Here is an 18,078-nt window from a genome sequence, read left to right on the forward strand (position 1 = left end):
GGAGGTTCCAGATAAATGCTTCTAGTAAAGACCTTGCCAATCAAACATAAAAATGTGTTTGTGAGCTGCTATTAGATGAAAATCTATAGCTAAAATCAAAGAAAAGGATTTAGAATTCCAATTGAAGAATTTCCAAGTTCTGAAGCAATGTCACTGTTCAGGAACCCTCAGATACAATACTGGTTCTCAAGTCTGACTACTTCCAAGTGTCTGATAAAATCTCTGCATACAATTTGATCAGACTAAAAAGAAACTATAAATAGTACAAAACTTTGAAATATACAAAAACATATTTAGAGACTCATGATGTGAAGTCTACATTTACTGTATAATTTAATAAAAGTTTGCAAGATAAGTGAAGACATGCTGATGAAGCAAAGATGACAAACATTTATTCCCAAAAGGATCAGTAAGATGTAATTCGGTTATTGTGTCTGTTTTGGACCATTGTACACAGGAACTGCTCTGAACAAAAGCATTTAGTGTTACAATTCCCATAGATATCAACAAAAGAGAATAAATTTATCCAATGACCCCATGAGAAAACCAAAGAGGACAAAATTTCACCTTTTATAACTTGTATTTGAGCAATCAAACCAACATCAATAAAAAAACAACCATGAATCAAGGAGGCAGACTGCAGTTGATATTTGAGAGTAAATTACATTTTAAGAATAGCACCGACAAAGTATATAATCTCACAGATGTGACCAGGCTGTCCACTCAGTACACATGGCACTAACTTCAGCGACAATAAGACCAAGGCCAGAAGAAATAGGAACAGCAGTGGGCTGTTCAGCCCCTACAGCTTACTCTAGCATTTAACAGGATCATGTCTGACCTGAAATTTCTCATATACATTTTCCTGCATTACCCCATATTCTTGATCAGTCAGATGATCAAGGGTTATCTATCTCAAAGTTAAAACATACACAATAACTCTATCTCCACAGGTCTATGCTAAGGAGTTACAAAGACCTCTCAATCCTCAGAAGAAATTCCTTCAAATTGGTCTTTATTCTGAGACTATGCTCTCTGGTTCTAGACTCTAGAATAAGGGGAAACATCCTCTCAGCATTGACCTGGTCAAGCCCCTTAAGTATCCTATAGGTTTCAATGAGATCATCTCTCGAATTGTCTGAGCTCCAATGAGTAGAGCTCCAAACTACTTAGCTTTTGCTCATAAAACCCCTTCATACCAGGAATCATCCTTGTCAACCTTCTCAGAATTGCCTTCAATGAAATATATTTTCTTAATAAAGGGAACAAAGCTTCTCAGTACTCCAGATGTGGTCTGATCAGCACATTGAGTAGAGAGGTCTTGCTGCAACTGGTCAAACTCCAACCCTCTTGAAACAAGGGCTAACATTCCATTAATCACTAATTACGTGCTGCACCTGTGTACTAGCTTTGTGAATTTTGCATGCAGGTATCCCAAGTCCCTTTATGTTGCAGCTATCTGCAGGTTTTTTCTGTTTGAATACTGTTCTTTTGCTCTTTTTCAAAACGAAAAACTTCATGTTTTCTCATATTCCTTAGCCAACCTTTTGCCAATTTACCTTAAGGGGCAGAGGTCAGTGTATGGAATGAGCTGCCAGAGGAAGTGGTGGAGGCTGGTACAATTGCAGAATTTAAAAAGACATCTGGATGGGAATATAAATAGGAGGGGTTTGGAGAGATATGGGCCAAGTGCTGGTAAATGGGAGTAGACTGGGTTGGGATATCCGGGCGGCATGGACGAGTTGGATTGAAGGGTCTGTTTCCATGCTGTACATCTCTATGACACTATATCAATACCACATGCATCCTTGCAATCTGTCTTTGTACCAGTTCTTGCATCAGCTTGAAATCGGACTACAGTGCATTTGAATTCCTTCCTCCAAGTTATTAATTTAAATTGTAAACAGTTGTGGTCCCAGCTGATTGCTGGTAACTAACCTGGGAAAAAAAAGCCCCACATTCCCACTTGCTGTTTCCTGTCAAAAGGCAACTTCATGGGGTCTCCTGGTCCAGTGGTAGGGACACTTGCAATGCAAAGAACTCTTACTTCTATTTGTATGCTTAACACCCAATGCACTAGTTTGATCACTTTGCTCATCTGTCCTGCCATCTTCAAAGATTTGCACATAAGCACCCAAGGCATCTCCAGCATCTCCCTTTTAAAGTTTTACCATATATTTACTCTTTGCATTCTTCTAGAATAGATCACTTAAAAGTACTTTAAAAATCATATCACCTTATTCCAGTCCTATTCATTGATTCCAATCTACTGTCCCAGTCTCATTTCATCTGTGAATTTCATGAATGCTCCTATTCCTCAAGTGAGAGTTAAGCCAAATTAAAAACAGTAGTCGATGCATTGAATCTTGGAAATGTAACTTCCATATCTGGGAAACAGCCACTACAACTCTCCATTTTCTATCCATCAACAAATTTTGTATTCATACCATTGCAGCACCTCATATTCAATAGCTTTCCATTTTGCTAACAGGCTTAGAATGCAGCTCTTTATCCAATGCCTTGAGATAGCCCATGCTATTATTCCTTCCAACCTTTCCATGCAACATTAATTTCATTATGTGCACCATTATCAAGACTGGGTGGGTGCAACCCACATAAATATGAAATAGAAACATTTACAAAGATACCATAGGTGTAGGAAAACAAAAACGAACGGAAGCAATAATTAACAAATTGCACTGCTTAAGTATTTGATTTAACTGAAGAAATATTAACACTAAAATTTTCAGTAACCTTTTAGAATCTTATATGTATCTATAAGGCATAAAACAAAATAAATCAATTTTCTTGACGCAGGAGCAATGTTGCTCAATTCTTAAGGTTAAATACAATCTAAAATCATTTTTATGTAATGTTTGAAATTAAAGTTAGGACTTAATTTGACAAGGTTATTTATGCAAATACACCAAGTCAAGTCACCTGCATTTTGTTTTGATATACAAAAGAAATTGACCTCCATTTGACGAGTACTGTATGAATCTGAAAGGGCTTTCAGATATTTCTTGTTGTGAAAATGGTTACATAAATTTAATTCTCTCTGTCCCTCACGACATCAAAAAAAGTCTCTGCTTTTCCCAGTGATAACGTTGTCAATTTTTTTGTTGCCATGATTCTTTTTTCTCATTCCAAATCCATGATTTTCTCACTCACTGTCATATTTACTTAAAGCCATCTTAAAATCTCTCAATTCACTAGCCCACTGGCGTACAAGGGGCATAGAGTTCTGTGAAGACTGTTCTTCAATATAGCTGTGCCTCATTACAGACATTTATACTCCAAGGAACAAAAATACCATGATTCTTGCACTAAATCTCCAGTATCTTATTTTTCAGGCTGGTATACACAACCTCTAAAACTCCATGACGTCAAATATATATATTTTTTGAGAGTGATTGATTTAAACACAGTTTGACTTCTGCCTGATCCCTCTTCCCTTTCCATAACCTGTTTCACACTTCCTGTAACAAACTGAATTGTGCATAATACAGTTTGCTGTTTTAGCGTTATAAGAACAACATTGTTATTTATGACTACAGAAAGTTCATATGTATTTTATAAACTTTTATTCCGTCCTTTCTATCTGGAACAAGCTTTTTCCGAGATTTAGGAAATATCGACTGAAATGCCTGCCACTGCTAATCCACTGACTTTCCCCACCTGTTTCACACAACTCTTTTTACATACATCTAATTGCCCATATTTAAAGTTTGAGGGCAACGGTTTGAGACCAAGGATTTGCACAAATGGAAGGATACAGAAAATGTAGAAAAATAGAGTCGTCTTAGAGTAACCATGTATAAGTCCTTGAAGGTAGCAGGGCAAGAAAACAAAAACGTGGTTTGAGGCAATTTACAAAATATTGTTCATTCATATTCTGTCCCAGAATAGAACAAAAATATTATGCTGCACTAGCATAAAATACTAGTAAAATGAAATATAGAACACAATATATTACAGGAAGGATGCAACCACAGCAGAGTAACAGGGATGTTTCCAGGAACAAATACTTAACAGTAGGAAAAGCTTAGATCCAAGGTCTTCATACTTGGTGGCCGAGGGGAGGAGCATAAAATTATAAAACAAAATTAAATAGAGTAGCATAGTGGCTCAGTGGTTAGCACTGGTGCCTCACGGTGCCAAGGACCCAAGGATTCTTGTGCATGTTAGCTTGACTGTCTATGCTAAATTTACCCAGAGAGTCAGAGGATATATGGGTAATCCGTAGTAAAATGCAGGGTTAAGAAATAGGGTTGGGGGTGCTGGGTTTGGGTGAGATGTTCCAATGGTCGGTGCAGAATTGATGGTCCAAATGAACAGTCCTTTGCTGCACTGTAGGAATTCCAAGATTCTAAAATTATAAATTGCCTATGTAGTGTGGTAAGGAAGGAGCTATTTTAGAAGCAAATTCATATAACTTGGGGGGAGGGGGGGGGCATTGAACTACGTTGTACCAAGTGTATGAAGAATGGCAGAGAGGTTAAGAGAATCCTTTCACCCAGAAGACAACTCACTGTTGGAAAAGTTACAGAGCTACAGACCAAGTCTGGAAAGAAGGATTAAGCAGATACCTATTTTTCAGCTGCCACAAACAATTCATCAAATGGCCTCCCCCTTGCTACAACTTTTCTACGTTCTTATGCTGCAAATCCGATCTAATAGCCATTTCATCTAAAATTGGTGTAAGGTTTCATCAGTAATGCTATCCAGTGGCACTTACTCACTAATACCCCATTCAATGATGCTCAATTCGCGCTGCAATAGGATCACTCAACTCCAGACCTCAATACAGCCTTAGCCCAAATACAGAGAAAAAAAAATCAAATATTTTAGAAGGGAGGAGAGTGTTAATACTTCAACAGCAAACTTACATTTGATGTCATGCAGCAAAGGTACCAGGAAAATACTTGACTGCTTGCATTATAAACACCAGAAAGGAAGTCAATCATCTGTCAATGGACATTAATACAGGAGTTCTTCAGGATAAGGTTTGAGTCAGAATCATATAGCATGGTAATAGACCCTTTTGTCCAACTAGTCCACACTAACCATTTTCCCCAAATCAAACTAGTCTCACTTGCCTGTGTTTGGCCCATGTCCCTCCAACCTTCCCTATTCATATCCTTATCTTTTAAATGTTGCCAACGAACCTGCATCTACCACTTCCTCGAGCATTCATTCCGCACATGAACCAGTGTATTTAAAAAATTGCCCGGTTGTCTTGCTTAAATTCTTTCTCCTCTCACTTTAAAAATATGCCCCCTAGTTTCGAACTCCCCGACCCCAGGTGGAAGACTCTTGCTATTCATCTTTGATGAATAGACCCTTGCTACCCATGATTTCACAGACCTCTGTAAAAGGCCTCTAAGGTCACCCCTCAACCTATGCTCCAGTGGGAAAAAAAAAAGTCCTAGATTATCTTTATCACTCAAACCTTCCACTCCCAGCAATCTCCTGGTAAATCTTTTCTGGACTCTCTCCAATGTAATATTATCCTTCCTATACTGGAGCGACCACAACAGTAAACAATACTCTGAGCTCAACCACCTTAACAGCTTTCCCTGTGTTTATGATTGTAATGTGAATAATATGAAACAAATCTTTAAATAATGAACCAACATTCAGACTTCAGTTGATAAATTGCAAATAACATTTGAGACACAAGACAATCTCCAATAAGACAGGGTCTAATAATATCTTTTTGTCATCTAACAGTTCGGATATCGCTAAAGCCCATATAATCACGTCTTTGAGCTCACCACTGACATGAAACTTAACTGGACTGGTCACGTAAAATACTGTTGCTTCAAGAGCAAGTCAGAGGGGCTCTGCATCAGGGGAGTCACCTCCTGACTATCCACAATAATTGCTACTCCACCACAGAAGAAACTTGTCACCACAAAGCAGCTTACTTGATTGGCGACCCAAAACTTGATGTTAAACCTTCAACTCTTCAAACAAATTAGAAAATCATGACAGCAATGTGAGCCAGCTACAAGATGCATTGCAGTAACAGACAAAGGAGTCTCAGATAGAGGGTAGGAGTTTGGAGAGTACCAAGCACATAGGGAACAGAACCACTTGTAACCTACCTTCCAAATCATATAATCAAGCCAACTTGGAAATAGATCACCATTCTTTCACATTAAACAGTCAAACTGCTCTGCGGGTTTACCTACAGTTTACCTACAGAATGCAGCATTACAAGGTGATGGCTCAACATTAATCACCCTCTCTCAGAAAGTTAGAGTGGGCAATACATGCTGGCTTGACAGAAACATTTGAATCACATGTACAAATGAAGAGTTTAATTGTCTAGTTCCAGCATAAACATATCATGTATGAACATGACAAGCAGATTCACCTGTACAACTCTTGTAACAATTATGCCAAAAGCTTCACACAAACCACTGAAAATTCAACTCCAGTTAAGCAGTTATTCACAAAATGTTCTGTCATCAACTCCCACTACCACACAATTGAGGATTGTTAAGTGTGGTATCAAGGTAACTCCACATATCAGTGATGAATGACTAGTTTACAAGAGACATGCCGTGTAACAGGCTCAACAACACAATCAGATATCAAAAGTCTAAAAGTTACACAAAAACAAAAGCACCTGACAAGAAAATATACAAAAGGAAAAAGAAAAGTACAAAAGGAAAATCAGTATCAGATAGACTGGGGAGGGAAGGCTCAATAAGCAAAAGTTCTTGAATACAGGTGAGACGGTAGTGAATATTATGATAACAAAATAAACCAGAGTGCTTTCATTTTTAAAAAATACTTTCCAACAGATATGGGTGTTGCTAGCTAGACCAGCAATTATTGTCCAAGCTAATTGTTCTCAATATGATATAGAGTAAGACAGAATGGGATGTGGCTGAGAGGGGGACTTGCAAATGGTGGTGTCTCATTTCTGCTAACCTAGGATAGATGCTAGGAATTCTGAATTTGGAAGATGCTGTCTAAGGAGCCTTGGAGTTGTTGCAGAGCAGCTTTCAGATGGTGCATATTTCTGCTAAAGTGCAGTGTGGCAGGGAGTAAGTGAATGTTGAATGTGGTGCAAATCAAATAGGCCTCTTTGTACGGGATGGTGTCAAGCTTCTTGAAGATTGTTCAAACAGTATTCATTCAGGCAAGTATAGTATTACATGACATTACCAAACTTGTGCCATTCAGCTGGAAGACAGGCTTTGAGTAAGCAGGATGGGAGTTACCACTAAATTCCTTGCCTTAGATTACTTACAGTGTGGAAATAGGCCCTTCGGCCCAACAAGTCCACACCGACCCGCCGAAGTGCAACCCACCCATACCCCTACATTTACCCCTTCACCTAACACTACGAGCAATTTAGCATGGCCAATTCACCTGACCTGCACATCTTTGGACTGTGGGAGGAAACCGGAGCACCCGGAGGAAACCCACGCAGACACTGGGAAGAACGTGCAAATTCCATACAGTCAGTTGCCTGAGGCGGGAATTGAACCTGGGTCTCTGGCGGTGTGAGGCAGCAGTGCCAACCACTGTGCCTTGTTACCTGGTTTTGTAATCACATTATGTGCAGCTGAGTTATGTTTCTGATCTGTGGTAGTCCCAATAATGGAGGATTTGAGAGATATTTAATGTCACGATAAGATTCCTGCTTTGGGAGATCTTCACTTCTTGGAATTGTATGGCACAAATGTAACTTGCCACATTAAGCCAAACTTGAAATCCAGATAGTAATTCATTTGGACAATGACTGCTTCAACATCCGAAGTGTAGAGAACGCTGTTGAATGTTGTGCAATCATCACTGAACCACTGAATGACTGGTATTATAGATATTTCTAATTACAATACACACCTGGGGCTTGAAACTGGGCCTCCTAGGTCCAGAAGTAGGATACTCCAACAAAAGCCCCTACCTTTGAAATAAATATAGTCATTTTCAAGTTAGTGAAGATGGTTAGTGCTATCTGCAGGACACTATGCTCAAAAACTCCTGCAGTGTTTGATTGAGATGACTGACCTCCAAGATGATACTATGGCATTCAAAGTGTAAGTCTGCTCGCTGGAGGTGGAAGGTTTGTTTTCATATATTTAGTCACCATGCTGGATAACATCATCAGTGAGCCTCCGATGATGTGCTAGTGTTCTGTCCCACTTTCTATTTAGGTGTCTTGGTCTCGTAAGGTGGGTCATGATATATCTTTTCCTCAGAGGTTGGTAAATGGGGTCTGTTTTAAAAAATTCTCAAGGTCAAGGACCAGGCTCGCAGGAAAGTAGTCTGACACAGAACAAACAGCCAAGAGGCGAGTCTGCTAGAATATAAGTGTTTTATTCCCCGCAGCGTCGCCACAACCAGGTCTCGTACTTACAACGGGTCTGGTTTATACTCACTCTACGTGTTACCGGAACTGGGAGCCGTCAGTTCTCGTAGAGCGGTTGCCAACAACCCACGCTCGGCGGTTAAACGCAACCCCGGAGCAGACTCTACCGAACTGGAGACTTTTCCAGCTGATATACTCTTTTCGAGATCTAAACATTCATGTGAACAGCAGAGCAAGGCTGAAAAACACATTCCATTCTGGTCACATACAGATAAGAAGATTCACACGGGAAGGTGTGTAATAAGATTCATACGGGACTAAGCGACACCTTCCATTTTCGGTTAGATTCACACATGTATTGGGACACAATTTTAACCCTTTCACCACATTCCACTGCTTGGCCCATCACACATGTATTGGGACATAATTTTACACCACAGGGTCCAATGTGTTTATTGATGGGAGTTCTGGTTGCAACGCCACACCTCCAGGAATTCCCGTGCTTGTCTCGGTTTAGCCTGTCCTTGGATAGATGCATTGTCCCAGTCAAAGTGGTGTCCTTCTTTATCTGTATCTAAGGGTGATAGTGGGTCATGTCGTTTAGTGGCTCGTTGATGTTCATGTATCCTGGTGGCTAGTTTTCTGCCTGTCTGTTTGATGTAGTGTTTGTTACAGTCCTTGCATGGTATTTTGTAAATAACATTCATTTTGCTGGTTGTTTGTATAGGGACCTTTTAGGTTCATCAGTAGTTTAAGTGCATTGGTAGGTTTGTGGGCTACCATGATGCCCCATTTACCAACCTCAGAAAAAGTACCGCAAATGATATCACCCACCTTAAGACACAAATAGAAAGTGCAACAGAATACCAGCACTTCACCAGAGACTCACTGATGTTACTTAGTGTGGTAATGAAGTGTCTGAAAACAAACCTGCCAGCTCAGTGGACAAAATTACAACCTGAGCTACAAATCTTCTCAAAAATCACATACTGCAGCACTGTCCTTTGTACTAGATATGACTCTACGCAGAGAGACTCCACTCCCCCCCCAAACTTTCCAACAAATCCAGTTTTACCTGATTTGCTTTACAGCCATACTCCATCAAATGCTTACCTAATGTCAAGGCAGTCACTCATAGCATGCCACTAGAATCCAGATTCTTTTGTCCGTGTTTGGACAAAGGCTGAAATGCGGTCTGGATTTGGATGGGCCAGACTGAATCCAAACAGAGTTTCAATCAATCAATCAACCAACAAGTTATTGTCCAGATATACACTGGTAACTTTCTACACTGCTGGTTGGCTGCTGCAACGTGCTTGTGGCAGGGACAGTTTGAGCACAAATCTTCAGTAATATGTCCAGAATGTTGTCCAAATATGCAAATTTTGCTCTCTCCATTGCCTTCAGCTGTTACTTGATGTCACAAAATTAGTCAAAATTGGCTGAAGGCCAAGTCTGAGAAATGAAACAATAGACCAAAAGATGCAGGAGAAAATTCCCATCAAGTCTGCTTTGGAAGTATTTGAGATGATGGCATTTTTTGAATGCTCAATGCAACTCCTGCCTCATCTGCATAACCCTTAATTTCCTTACTGATTAAAAAACTCACTCTCAGCCTTAAACATATTCAGACAGTCCTCTGCAATAAAGAATTCAACATTCATTGTAAACAAGTATACTTTAACAGTAACCAAATTTAGTTGAAACTGAACAAATTGTTAAAGGCTTGAACTGCAGCACTTTACAACAATACGAGTATGAAAATGAGATCAACTAGGAGAAAGTGAAGACTGCAGATGCTGGAGTAAGAGTTGAAAAATGTGGTGCTGGAAAAACACAGCAGGCCAGGCAGCATCCGAGGAGCAGGAGATCATTCCTGAAGAAGGGCTTATGCCCGAAACGTTAATTCTCCTTCTCCTTGGATGCTGCCTGGCCTGCTGTGTTTTTCCAGCACCACATTTTTCAACTATGAAAATGAAATAACAGGATACATGTAACTGAGCTTGCAAAATTATAATACTCGTGTTATTTTTAAATGAATAAACATTACAAGTCAAAAGTTTAAAAACAACTATTCAGGCAATGCCTGCACACACAAATTGTGCTCATTTTAGGTTAGATCATTTTCCCTCCAGTATGGAAATAGGCCCTTCGGCCCACCAAGTCCACACCAACCCTCCAAAGAATAACCCACCCAGACCCTTCCCCTATCCTATATTCAACCCTGAAGAACACACCTAAGACGATGGGCAATTTAGCATGGCCAATTCACTAGACGTGCACATCTTTGGATTGTGGGAGGAAACCGGAGCACCTGGAGGAAACACACTCATTTTAGACAAGGAAGATAGTGATGTAGTAGTAATCTTGTCACATGATTAGTAATCCAGAGACTCAGGTAATTCTCTAGGAACATGGTTTGAATTCCCCCATGGCATGTGGCAGAATTTGAATTCAATTTTCAAAATGTGGCATTAGAAGTCAAATGAAAACTACGTCATAAAATTCCATCTAGCTCATGACTGCCTTTAATGAAAAAAAAATCTGCTGACCTTCTATTCTAGCCGACATATGACTCAGGCCCACACTGTGTGGCTCACTCAACTGTCCTCAGAAACTGCTCGTCTCAAGAAAAGAATTAAACTAGAAGGACCAGCATGATTGGTACCAGAAACAAAAAAGGTCAAAAGCAATCCTTACGTCTCTATAAAGTGCTCACAGAAACAAAGATAGGAGCAAGAGTAGGCCATTCAAGCCTGCTCCATCATTCAATATGATTGTAGCCCTCCCTCCATATCCCTTTAAATCACATCAGCTAAACCTTTCTCATTCTTGAAGACAATGCTTTGGCCTCAATTACATTCTATGATCATGAATTCCATAAGCTCACCACTTTTTGGGTGAAAAAGTTTCTCCTCACCATACTTAAAATGTTTACCCCTTACCTTTAAACTATGACTTTGATTCTGGACTTTCCAATGTCAGAAAATTTTATAGATTTCTAGAGGATCCTTCCTCAGGTCTTCTATATTCCAGTGAATACAATACACTCGTGTGTCCCCCGCCGTATCTGCGGGGGATACTTTCCAGAGCCTATCACAGATATGTGCAAACCCATTCATTTAAATGGGAAAGGTACCTTCCCGGCAGCCTTCTGGCCCTGGTTCCAGAACGTTCCCTTTTATGCAAGGTTTGTAGCTCAGGTTGAGATTTAGGATGTAGGTTTGCTCGCTGATTTGTAGGTTTGATATCCAGACGTTTCATTACCTGGTTAGGTAACATCAGTGGTGACCTCCAAGTGAAGTGAAGCTGTTGTCTCCTGCTTTCTATTTATAAGTTTGTCCTGGATGGGGTTCCTGGGGTTCGTGGTGATGTCATTTCCTGTTTGTTTTCAGAGGGGTTGATAGATAGTATCTAGATCTGTGTGTTTGTTTATGGCATTGCGGTTGGAGTGCCAGGCCTCTAGGAATTCTCTGGCATGTCTTTGCTTTGCCTGTCTCAGGATAGATGTGTTGTCCCAGTCGAAATGGTGGTTTTTTTTCATCCGTGTATAGGGCTACGAAGGGGAGAGGGTCATGTCTTTGTGGCTAGCTGGTGTTCGTGTATTCTGGTGGCTACCTTTCTTCCTGTTTGTCCTACGTAGTGTTTGTGGCAGTCCTTGCATGGAATTTTGTAGATGACGTTGGTTTTGTCCATGGGTTGTACTGGGTCTTTTAAGTTTGTTAGTTTTTGTTTGAGAGAGTGTTGGTGGGTTTGTGTGCTACTAGGATTCCGAAGGGTTTTAGTAGTCTGGCTGTCATTTCTGAAACTTCTTTGATGTATGGTAAGGTTTCTGGCTGTGTTTGGTCTGCTCGTCATGGTTTGTTCCTGAGGAATCTGCGCACTATTTTTTTTAGTATCCGTTCTTCTTGAATACGTTGTATAGATGGCTCTCCTCTGTTTTCCGAAGTTCGTCTGTGCTAAAATGTGTGGTGGCTCATTGGAATAGTGTTCTGATACAGCTTCGTGTGTGCGTTGGGATGGTTGCTGGTGTAGTTAAGTATTTGGTTAGTGTTTGTCGGTTCTCTGTACACGCAGGTTTGTAGTTCCCCGTTGTCCTTTCTTTCGACTGTGACATCCAGGAATGTGAGTTTGTTATTGGTTTCTTCCTCCTTGGTGAACTTTATGCCTGTGAGGGTGTTGATGATGTTAAATGTCTCTTCCAAGTTGTTTAGTTTCGTGATGACAAAAGGTGTTATCTACGTAGCGGATTTTTGGGTTTGTTGGTTGGTAGGGCTGTTTGTTTTACTCTTTGCATTACCGCTTCTGCTAGGGATCCTGACAGCGGAGATCCCATGGGTGTGCCGTTGGTTTGTTTGTAGATTATGGTGTAGATTAGGCACAGGTCCACTAGCTTCATGATGTTTTCATTGGTAATGTGATTGATGGTGGTTGGTGTGTGATGATCTCTTCTAAAAGTGTGGTGTTTCCTTTGCCAGGTCGATGTTGATGGAGGTGAACAGTGTTGTTACGTCAAATGAGATCATTGTTTTGTCTTCCTCATTTTGGTGTTTTTGATGATTTTTAGGAATTCCTGAGTGGAGTGCTGTGACTCTTCTACCAGGTATTACATCGTCATATTACCTGCAGACAAGCGCTGGCTCACAGTCATCCCGAACAGAAGGGACTGCATAGAGAAAGCCAATGCACTACTCGCAGACACCAACATCTACCAACAGGTGGCGCTAGATCTGACCCCACAGCTATGAAACAAAATTACATGTCTCCTAAGAAAATTACACAGTTCCGGACAATTAAACAAGACGGAATTCCAGAAAATGCAACCAGACGGGACCAACACCCCACGATTCTACGGATTACCAAAAATCCATAAACCAGGAGCCCCCCTCAGACCCATAGTCTCACTACCGGGAACACCAACTTACAGACTGGCCAAAGAACTACACGCAAGACTAAAATACCTAGTAGAAGAGTCACAGCACTCCATCCACTCCACCCTGGAATTCAATGCATTCCTCCTAAAGCAAGAATATCTTTCCTCAGATAAGGAGACCAAATCTGCACACAATATTCCAGATGTAGTCCTACTAATGCCCTGTATAATTGCAGGAAGACATTGTTGCTCCTGTACTTGAATCCTCTCGCTTTGCCAGCCAACATACAGTTTTTGTCATCTTTACGGCCTGCTGCACCTGTGTGCTTGCTTTCAGCAACTGGTGCACAGGGACATCCAGGTCTCGTTGAACATTCCTCTCTCAATTTATAGCGATATAAACATCTTCTAATTTTTCCTACCAAAGTGGTCTAACTTCACATCTATCCTCATTATATTCCATCAATTAGCCATGCACTTTCCCACTCATTCAGCTGGTTCAAATCACACTAACATGTCTGTATCCTCTTCACAGTACACCTTTCCAACCAGCTTTGGGCTACCTGCAAATTGAGATATCGATGAGGAAATTAACTACAATATCATCAACACATCTTGTGAAGAGCTTGGGTCCTAGCACCAATTGTGCAGTATCCATTAGCCATTTCCTGCCATTTGTTTAAAAAAATCATTTATTTCTACTTTGTTTCTTATCTGCAAAATCAGTTTTCTATCCACCTCAATACACTATCCCGATGCACTTTAAATTTTACACACCAGTCTCTCATTCTGAGTTTCAAAGCATTCTGCAAGCCCAAATAAACCACAGTAACTGACTGCCCTGATAAAGTCTGCTGGTTCCATCCTCAAAGAATTCCAGAAGATTCCCCTTGCTATATCTGATTTCACTACTGTTTTCTAACTGGTCTACAATTTCCAGCATTTTCTCTACCTCCCTTTTTAATATAGTGGGCTGCATAATATCTTGGAAGATGACCACCAATGCATCCACTATCTCTAGGGCCACATTCTTACGTACTCTGGGATGAATGTTATCAGGCCCTGAGGATTTATTGGCTTTCAATCCCATCAATTCTCTACAAATAAAATTTGCTTCAGTTCCTACTCTCACTAAATGTGGTCTTCCCCATCATTTCTGATATGTTATTGATGTCCTCCTTTGTGAAGAAAGTAGCACGAATTTAGTTTGTCAACCATTTCTTTGTTTCCTCTTATGAATTCCTATTTCTGACCAAAAGGGAAAGATTAGTTTTCACCAATCATCTTGTCTTTACATACTTGTAGAAATACTCACACTTAGCTCTTATATTCCCCACAAGCTTACTCCTGTATTCTATTTTCCCTTCTTACAATAAATCCCTAGGCCCTCCTTTGCTGATTTCTAAACTGTTCCCAATCCTCAGGCATATTACTAAACATCCTTATTATCACCTGGGGACTGGCACTAAGAATTGGGAGAGCCATTTCAGAACTCATTCAGCAACAGTGTGACAGATAAATTCACAGAAATCGTACCTTACAAACCATGTCCCAAATAACATCACAGTTCCATATGCAGGGCAGAATTAGAGACATTGTGGTATACAGTAAGGAAGAATCCTAAACAATGATTCTAGTTCCCATAAAGTCTCATGACATCCAATTCAGAACATTCTGTTGGTTATCATTTACACCTTAAGAACTGGGAGCAGATGTGCTGTGACCATCAGCAATAGAACTGTATTCCAACACAATCTGCAACTTCATAGCCTCGCATATTCCCCACTTTATAATTACCATCATTCAGGGGAGCCAATTCTGGATTGAATAGGGCAGGAGGACGTGACAGGAGCATCAAAAATGAGGTGTCAAACTGGTTCATCCACCAAAGGACTTCTTGTATGCAAAGCAGCAAGTGATCAGAGTTAAGCAATTCCACAATCAATGAATTGGATTGAACTCTGCAGTCTTGTTAGTCATCTAAGGTAGTAGACAATTAAACAACTCACTGGAGAAAAGGGCTCCATAAATATTTTCATAACCAGTGACGTGGAGCCCAGCAAATTGAAAACAGGCTGTAGCATTTGCAACAATCCTCAGCCAATAACGCAAATTGATGATCCATCTCTCCACTCTGAAATCTGTCTCATTCAGAACAACTTTGCTTTGATACTCTGAGATGATTAATTTGTAATAATAGTTAAGTAAACTTAAACCGGTGAGTTCAAAATGGAGTATTAAAAGATTAAATGGGACTCTCTCTCTCTCTGGACATTAATGTAATATTAATATCAAACTCTCTTTGGGTGGGGGCGACATTCTGTCTCACAGATCGCATGCAGGAATGTGGATGATTATCCATTGTAATTCACACTTCAGTTAGACAGTCATTGCTACTACTCTCTTACTATTATCAACTTAAACTATCATTTAACCTCTTCCATTCAGAATTGCTTTCTAGCCATCCCCTGAAGCTAGGTTTGTCACACTTACATTGTCTTGGGGAATCACCAAGTCAGGAAATAGTCTGCGTAACGATTCCCCAGGATTAGGGCATTAGCATTACTTCAGAGGATGATCTCATCCTACGATTGTACCTGATAACTATGAGTGACTGGGGGTCATTGAGTGACATGTGATTGTGGGGGAACGGCCAGAGAATCTGTGAGCATGATCAAGTGTGTTTTCTTTGTTCAGGGCCTCACTTTGAATCGACTTCGCAGGCCTGCGAAGGCTGTCAAAGGGGTCACCTAGCTTGTACAAGCTTTAATAACCTTTAACTGTTTGGAGAGGTTGGTGCGTGTGAATAGCATCTAGTATGCAAAACCTCAGGAAAAGAACCCAACAAAAAGGCCATCAGTTAAGCTCCTGCTCTGTGACCAATTAGTTTCAGGTTGCAGATTAACACATCATTCAATACCTATTAGGGAAAATCCTCCCTGACACCTCCTAATCCAATCAACAAACTAACTGATCTGAAGAATTGGAATGTATTGTAGAATTACAAACTTGCTAGGTCCACTGTGAGATGTTAACGTTCTCTCAATTACACAACATCAAGCAGTGTCTTGAAACCAAATCAACCATTTTCCATGGGTGAAATGGAGATCCAGGAGGTGTGATTGACTGAAGTGATATAATGGACCAGGAAGAAAGACTTGCACTTATGTAGCTTCTTACACTAAACACTGTTTGAAGTGCTTTGAGACAACCAAAACACATAATTGGTTGTGAAGCTCCGTCACCATTGGAAAGCAGGAAATTCACCAGCCAATTTGGCATAAAGCTCTCCCAACCAACAATGATAAGATAAAACTTATCTGTTTTTACATGAAGAAATAAATATTTGCTAGGACACCAGGCTCAACACCCCCATCTACTTTGAGTTTGTGCCACAGGGAAGCCAGCTAGTACCCTGAATAACACTTCATTCAAAAAAACTGGAAACTGTGATAAAGCAGCATTCCTTTGGTATTGCACTGGAATCTTAGTCCAGATTTTACACAAGTTTTGATGTTAGACTTACTTGCAGAACATTCAAGTTTGAGTCAGCATGATAATACATAGTCCTGAAGTTTAAAAAGATACTATCAAATAAAACTTGGAGGATGTGAGCAAAAGAGAGAGGCTGAATAGGCTGGGGATGTTTTTGCTGGAACGTCAAAGACTGAGGGGTGACCTTATAAAGGTTTATAGGGCATGGATAGGGTAAATAGACAAGGTTTTTTTCCCTGGGGTGGGGGAGTCCAGAACGAAACGGAATAGGTTTAGGGTGAGACAGGAAAGAAATAAAAAGGACCAAAAGGGCAACTTTTTCACGCAGAGGGTAGTGAGTGTATGGAATGAGCTGCCAGAGGAACTGGAGGAAGCTGATGCCTTTTAAATAATGCAATTGTATCTGGATGGCTATATAAATAGGGAGGGTTGAGGGGGATATGGGCCAAGTGCTGGCGAATGGGACTAGATTACAATGGGATATCTGGTTGGCATGGACAAGTTGGACCGAAGGGTCTGTTTCCATGGTATACATGTCTACGACTCTAAAATCAATAAAGGTTCATGTTCAAACTGCAATATGAAACCAGAAAATACAAGTAGGACAGTGGATTTACCTCTATGAAACAAAGAGTTAGGTATCCACCAACATTATGCACACTGATCATAGGCCTCCAAACTGAAAATATCAACACCCACCATGTCAACCTCCACAACTGCTGAGAGCATCTCATTGCAAAAGCACTTACAGTTCTTAAGTAAATGGAGTGCAGTTTTGTTTTGCAGTTATTAAGTCAATTTTAAGTCCAAGGATTGCCCAGTGCCCATGAAAAAGATGACAAGATGTGAATTCAAATTGCTATATCTTCAGAAGTCTTTTATATTCTCTGACCCAAGTTTATTTCAGCCAGAACTAAATCTTTTCAAAACTCAAAAAAGTATCAAATTTTGACCCCTTGACGAAATTACCACATGACTGGTCTAATGATAGAATTTATTTTAATCAGGATAGGGATTCAAAACCCATCTAAGGCTTCAGTACATCAGTTTCACTGGTATTTTAATAAGGGAGCTGCAATATTAGCAGTCTGGTCTTTCAAATAGGCTACTAAAACAACTGATGAAAGGCTTTTGCCCGAAATGTCGATTCTCCTGCTCCTCGGATGCTGCCGAACCTGCTGTGCTTTTCCAACACCACACTCTCGGCTCTGATCCCCAGCATCTGCGGTCCTCACTTTCTCCTATTAAAACAAATGTCCATCCTGATGTTTGCAATGGTCCTATGGCACCAACAGAAGTGGGCCCGCTTTTAAAAATAAATGTAGAAAACAAAGCTAAAGAAGCTCAATAAGGTAGTTAGCACCTGTGAAGAGAAAAC

At 40.3% G+C, this 18,078-nt stretch overlaps 1 protein-coding gene across 4 annotated transcripts in view; it reads right to left on the reverse strand.

The window, feature by feature from the left end:
* LOC122549299 (programmed cell death 6 interacting protein) overlaps positions 1-18,078 on the reverse strand; it is a 102,716-nt gene that overhangs the window by 83,437 nt on the left and 1,201 nt on the right. The window lies entirely within an intron of this gene.

Source organism: Chiloscyllium plagiosum, chromosome 4 (assembly GCF_004010195.1).
Source record: "Chiloscyllium plagiosum isolate BGI_BamShark_2017 chromosome 4, ASM401019v2, whole genome shotgun sequence".
NCBI lineage: Eukaryota > Metazoa > Chordata > Chondrichthyes > Orectolobiformes > Hemiscylliidae > Chiloscyllium > Chiloscyllium plagiosum.